Source organism: Oncorhynchus masou, unplaced genomic scaffold (assembly GCF_036934945.1).
Source record: "Oncorhynchus masou masou isolate Uvic2021 unplaced genomic scaffold, UVic_Omas_1.1 unplaced_scaffold_686, whole genome shotgun sequence".
Taxonomy (NCBI): Eukaryota; Metazoa; Chordata; class Actinopteri; order Salmoniformes; family Salmonidae; genus Oncorhynchus; species Oncorhynchus masou.
In genome coordinates, this window is record NW_027013311.1 from 404285 (window position 1) to 411554 (window position 7270).

A 7270-nucleotide genomic window follows, 5' to 3' on the forward strand; every position below is an offset into this window, starting at 1 on the left:
CCCAGAACCAGAGGGAGGGAGGGAGGGTCCATTCATTAATACCCCAGAACCAGAGGGAGGGAGGGAGGGTCCATTCATTAATACCCCCAGAACCAGAGGGAGGGAGGGAGGGTCCATTCATTAATACCCCAGAACCAGAGGGAGGGAGGGAGGGTCCATTCATTAATACCCCAGAACCAGAGGAGGGAGGGTCCATTCATTAATACCCCAGAACCAGAGGGAGGGAGGGAGGGTCCATTCATTAATACCCCAGAACCAGAGGGAGGGAGGGTCCATTCATTAATACCCCAGAACCAGAGGGAGGGAGGGTCCATTCATTAATACCCCAGAACCAGAGGGAGGGAGGGTCCATTCATTAATACCCCAGAACCAGAGGGAGGAGGGTCCATTCATTAATACCCCAGAACCAGAGGAGGGAGGGTCCATTCATTAATACCCCAGAACCAGAGGGTGGGTCCATTCATTAATACCCAGAACCAGAGGGAGGGTCCATTCATTAATACCCCAGAACCAGAGGGAGGGAGGGAGGGTCCATTCATTAATACCCCAGAACCAGAGGGAGGGAGGGAGGGTCCATTCATTAATACCCCAGAACCACTGAGAGAGGGAAGGTTCAGAACCCTAGGGCTGTTCACCAGATATTAGATCCTGCTTTCTGGCAGGAGGAAAAATGAATGTAGGTGGTGCTGGAGGGAGAGGTGTTTAATTAGCTGAGGTTTGTTCTCCTCTAAATGGCACCGCTCCATCCCAGAAAGCCCTTCTCTCCCTCCCTCTGTTGATAAAGCACTCCAGGTTTCCCAGGGCTTCATGGCTGTTAATTAGTGGTTGTTATGGAGATGCGGCGGCAGAGGGGGTGTGTCTCACCTGGAAGGTGTGTAGCCAGTCCTGTAGGCCGGAGGGGGGAGGGCCTGAGGTGACACGTCTCCGCTGAGCTGAATGCCCATTGGCTGCTCGCAGGTCTCCAAAGGTGGTGGGCGTGGTCTGGAATGGAACGAGACTGCAGGGACTGAAGAGCGAGAGAGAAACATGAAAGACCGGTTGAGAATTATAATTCAAAAGGTTTTGTCAGATATTATTAATCCTAATCAGACAGGTGTTTTACATGGACGATACATTGGGGATAATATATAAGTACTGGAAATAATAGAACACTATGAAGACTCTGGGAAACCAGGCCTGGTATTCAGAGCTGACTTTTGGCTTTTGATAAAGTACGACTACAATTTACATATAAATGTCTGAAATATTTATTTGGCCGTCTCTACTGCCTGATCTGGAGGACTCACTAAACAGAGAACATCCCTGGTCATCCCTACTGCCTCTGATCTGGAGGACTCACTAAACAGAGAACATCCCTGGTCATCCCTACTGCCTCTGATCTGGAGGACTCACTAAACAGAGAACATCCCTGGTCATCCCTACTGCCTCTGATCTGGACAAAAGCTTCCTCTGTAAATGATGTCTGAGTGTTGGAGTGTTCTCCTGGCTATCCATGAATTATACAAAGAAATTGAAAATGGTGCCGTCTGGTTTGCTTAACATAAGGAATGTTAATTGATTTATACTTTTGATACTTAAGTTTTAGCTGTAACATTTACTTTGATAATGAAGTATATTTATATACTTTTACTCAAGTTGTATTTTACTGGGTGACTTTCACTTTTACCCGAGTCATACCTTAATAGAAAATCTTTACTTTTATTCAAGAATGATAATTGAGTACTTTTTCCACAAATGTGTATAGGTAACAATAGTAGTCTTATATAAATGGGTTAAAGTGATGTAGAGTACCACCAGGCGGTTAAAGTGATGTAGAGTACCACCAGGCGGTTAAAGTGATGTAGAGTACCACCAGGCGGTTAAAGTGATGTAGAGTACCACCAGGCGGTTAAAGTGATGTAGAGTACCACCAGGCGGTTAAAGTGATGTAGAGTACCACCAGGCGGTTAAAGTGATGTAGAGTACCACCAGGCGGTTAAAGTGATGTAGAGTACCACCAGGCGGTTAAAGTGATGTAGAGTACCACCAGGCGGTTAAAGTGATGTAGAGTACCACCAGGCGGTTAAAGTGATGTAGAGTACCACCAGGCGGTTAAAGTGATGTAGAGTACCACCAGGCGGTTAAAGTGATGTAGAGTACCACCAGGCGGTTAAAGTGATGTAGAGTACCACCAGGCGGTTAAAGTGATGTAGAGTACCACCAGGCGGTTAAAGTGATGTAGAGTACCACCAGGCGGTTAAAGTGATGTAGAGTACCACCAGGTGGTTAAAGTGATGTAGAGTACCACCAGGTGGTTAAAGTGATGTAGAGTACCACCAGGTGGTTAAAGTGATGTAGAGTACCACCAGGTGGTTAAAGTGATGTATAGTACCACCAGGTGGTTAAAGTGATGTATAGTACCACCAGGTGGTTAAAGTGATGTAGAGTACCACCAGGTGGTTAAAGTGATGTATCACCAGGTGGTTAAAGTGATGTATCACCAGGTGGTTAAAGTGATGTATAGTACCACCAGGTGGTTAAAGTGATGTATAGTACCACCAGGTGGTTAAAGTGATGTATAGTACCACCAGGTGGTTAAAGTGATGTATAGTACCACCAGGTGGTTAAAGTGATGTATAGTACCACCAGGTGGTTAAAGTGATGTATAGTACCACCAGGTGGTTAAAGTGATGTATAGTACCACCAGGTGGTTAAAGTGATGTATAGTACCAGCAGGTGGTTAAAGTGATGTATAGTACCAGCAGGTGTAAAACAGGAAATAAATGGCTACATCTCAGAAAGTATAAACTGTCAAGAGGAGTAAAACAAGGTTGTACACTGTCAGCATATATATTTAATATGGCCATCAAAACGTTAGCTGTTAAAACTAGATGCAATATTAATATAAAAGGCCTAGAAATCCAGGGTTTAAACACTAAGGTGTCATTGTACGCTGATGATTCACTTAAAATGTATTTATTTTTTTACACACCTTTATTTTACGAAGCAAGTCAGTTGAGAACAAATTATTATTTTCAATGACGGCCTAGGAACAGTGGGGTTAACTGCCTCGTTCAGGGGAACAGTGGGGTTAACTGCCTCGTTCAGGGGAACAGTGGGGTTAACTGCCTCGTTCAGGGGCAGAACAACAGATTTTTTTACCTTGTCAGCTCGGGGATTCAATCTTGAAACCGTTCGGTTATTAGTCCAATGCTCTAACCACTAGGCCCCCTGCCTCTAACCACTAGGCCCCCTGCCTCTAACCACTAGGCCCCCCTGCCTCTAACCACTAGGCCCCCCTGCCTCTAACCACTAGGCCCCCCTGCCTCTAACCACTAGGCCCCCTGCCTCTAACCACTAGGCCCCCTGCCTCTAACCACTAGGCCCCCTGCCTCTAACCACTAGGCCCCCTGCCTCTAACCACCTCACACCATTCTTTTCAAACCACTATCTAAATCCCTCCTCAGCCTCAGAGGATCAAGTTACTGTTTTTAACCTCTGGATTACAACCAAATTACGATCAGTGTTCTATATTATATATTGATCACAAAAAATATATACACCTTTTACATTACTGTTGACCAATAAAATGGTAAATTATTTGAGCAAAAAAAATATTCAATTTCACCAGGAATGGCAAGCTAGACAAATTTAAAAATGGGACTATTTATATAATGAACATGCATTCAGAGGGAAGAAGTTAATAAATATTTAAACGTTGGACCTCTCACTAAAGGCTTGAGTCACACAAAAACGATACTTAAATCCTGAAACGGTTCCCCAGCACATAAGTAAAGCTCACTCAAGAAGGGCCTTCTCCCCTTTATTCAGATTACAACCATTCACTTATATGTATCATTGAAATATATATCCCCATTTTTAAAACAAGCCATAGAAGGTTGGTTGCGGCAGGGTAGCCTAGTGGTTAGAGTGTAGAGGCGGCAGGGTAGCCTAGTGGTTAGAGTGTTGGACTAGTAACCGGAAGGTTGCAAGTTTGAATCCCGAGCTGACAAGGTACAAATCTGTCGTTCTGCCCCTGAACAGGCAGTTAACCTAATGTTCCTAGGCAGTCATTGAAAATAAGAATTTGTTCTTAACTGACTTGCCTGGTTAAATAAAGGTAAAATAAATAAATGATCCACCAGAAAACAAAGAACAAATATATTATAATATATAACAAACATATTATAATATTAGAACAAAAATATTATAATATTAGAACAAATATTATGGTTAAACTCAAATATACTGATAATAAACCATTTTTTGTGAAGATTTTTTTTAGGGTATAATCTTCGTAAATGATATCCTAAATAGGACTGGTGGAGTTGTCACACATGCATCTAACAAAAATATATGGAAATCTCAAAATTACAACCAACTAATTGCAGAATTACTGCAGAAATGGAAGAGGCAGAAGGGGGAAAAGGAAGGAACTTGTCTGTCGGCCCTGAATTAAAGACTAAAATTGGCTCAAGACAATTGTGATAAATAAAGTGAGAGTGTTACCGGGGGCAGGAGAGTGTTACCGGGGGCAGGGAGAGTGTTACCGGGGGCAGGGAGAGTGTTACCGGGGGCAGGGAGAGTGTTACCGGGGAAGTGAGAGTGTTACCGGGGAAGTGAGAGTGTTACCGGGGGAAGTGAGAGTGTTACCGGGGGAAGTGAGAGTGTTACCGGGGAAGTGAGTGTTACCGGGGGAAGTGAGAGTGTTACCGGGGGAAGTGAGAGTGTTACCGGGGAAGGGAGAGTGTCACCGGGGGCAGGGAGAGTGTCACCGGGGCAGGGGAGAGTGTCACGGGGGGCAGGGAGTGTCACCGGGGGCAGGGAGAGTGTCACCGGGGGCAGGGAGAGTGTCACCAGGGGCAGGGTTACCAGGGCAGGGTTACCAGGGGCAGGGTTACCAGGGCAGGGTTACCAGGGGCAGGGTTACCAGGGGCAGGGTTACCAGGGGCAGGGTTACCAGGGGCAGTGTTACCAGGGGCAGTGTTACCAGGGGCAGTGTTACCAGGGGCAGTGTTACCAGGGGCAGTGTTACCAGGGGCAGTGTTACCAGGGGCAGTGTTACCAGGGGCAGTGTTACCAGGGGCAGTGTTACCAGGGGCAGTGTTACCAGGGGCAGTGTTACCAGGGGCAGTGTTACCAGGGGCAGTGTTACCAGGGGCAGGGAGAGTGTTACCTGAGGTAGCTGGAACCTTTGCAGTGTTTCTTGCCTGAAGAGAACGGCCTGACGTCCTGGTCCATGGTCCAACTTCCTCTTCATCTGAGAGAGAGACGGGGGTGGAGATGGAGGAATGCAGACAGAGTGAAGAGAGGCAGAAAAGTTAAGCCACAGTACAAACAGAAAGTCAAACGAGCATACCCATCCCTTCTATCACAAAGCTCCACACCCTAACCAACCACAATCCAACCCCGTAGAGTTGTGTATGTTTCCAGTAGCCTCGAAACTACCAGGCTCTGACGTTGTATTTACAGTGTATAAGGTGGGCTGCTCCCTTTCTCTGTGACCGGGTAGAGGGTGACTGAAGACTGGGTAGAGGGTGACTGAAGACTGGGTAGAGGGTGACTGAAGACTGGAATATATAACACAGCTGTAGTCTAATCAACTGTTTGCTGACACCAGCTACCAATACCCATTATAGGGGGGGGTTATACGGTTTAAATATCCAAAACATTTGCCGTTGATCAAGTGTTGGTTATGAATGGATTTCAAAAAGGAAACGTCATGACAACGAATTATTATCACCTCAGTCGAAATAAAACATCTATAGATTAGTGAATGACAAAACTGGAGTATTTATTGCGTTTAAAAATAAAAAAAAGAGGTGATTTGAATTTAAAAAAATAATAATTCCACTCCCTTTTCTCCATACCGTTTCCATCCAACCGCACCTCAACCGCCCTGAATGACAAGCACGCCGAAAATGACAGGAATGTGTCGAGAGCACCGACCGTAATAACCAACAGACAACTCTACAGGCTGTTCCGGGTGCGGAGCGAACCGGGTGGTAATAACCATAGATATCTGCCGTCACTCACACACGTTTCCGGATTAAATACTCCAACAAATACACACATCTGATACGTTTGGGGCGGTGGACAGAACACAGATATATAAAAAAGGGAATACACAATAACCCCAAAGCCAAGTGAAACCATACCACTGCTGCCCCCGGGGCAGGATGCGCATAAAGTCACAGCAGCACACCACACACACACACAGAAAGGGAAGTCCCATTCCTGCGACACACACACACACACACACACACACAGAGAGAAAGCCGAAAGGGAACTCCCGTTCCTGCGACACACAAACACAGGTGTGTATGTTTGTGTGTAATACCACTTTCAAATTGATTTTATCAACCGCGAACAAACATTCCCTCTGCCAGGTCAGACACACAGACACATTAGGGTTCTGTTCCTTATCAATCAGTTTCATGTTCATTCATCGACTCGCCGACACCTTCCTCCTACCGCAGCAGACTACACACACACCCGCAGCCCAGTGCACAACAGACGAATATATATGTCTGAAAATGGCCAAGCAATGATATACATTTAACTTCCATTCGGCCGATATTCGTTTCATTTTCAGAGTGTTTATTATCCACGCTACTTTGAGGGAGAGAGAAAGAACCGGCGCGTCACGTACCGTCACTCCATCTCTATTCCGCAGTGGTCCATCTCTCTACACTAGAGATGCTCGAGTGTAGCTACACAACTAGACCACCACCGGCTTTATAACGCGATGATACAGTATGATCATTTAGAGGCTTTAGCCCAGTGAGTGTAAAACATACATAAAAAGCCAACGTATATAAAAAGGAGAACATTTAAAAAAGAAAATTAATTTAAAGAAATAGCCTCCCGCCCCCCAGTCACTTACTTTATAGAATATGAGCTTCAACGTGCCGTAGAAACCCATGGTGATGGTATTCCTGCGTTAGGACGCCCTCTGATCTACTTCAAGGCAGCACAAGTCCACAGCGCGATTTAGATATGTATCAACTCCTCTGGTCGGATCCTTCCTCTTCTCCCTCAGTTCGATACAACCTTAACGTTTCCTGTCGCTACGGACATGCTCCGACAGGCCTATTTTCTCCCTAAATGCAACGCGTATAAAAGCAACTATTTCTTAATGTTGTTTCACTGTGGAGAAGGAAACTGCGAGTAACCACTTCCATTGGACGATGTGTACCATTGCGTACCCCCCATACATTACGACTAATACAACTAGAAGCAGAGTTAGATTTCACTGCATTGACCCAAGCTAGTTAGCCATATAAGCAGA

At 45.5% G+C, this 7270-nt stretch overlaps 1 pseudogene; it reads right to left on the reverse strand.

Moving 5' to 3' along the window:
* LOC135536946 (F-box/WD repeat-containing protein 7-like) overlaps positions 1–6913 on the reverse strand; it is a 46243-nt pseudogene extending 39330 nt beyond the window's left edge.
* Positions 6914–7270: the final 357 nt, after the last annotated feature.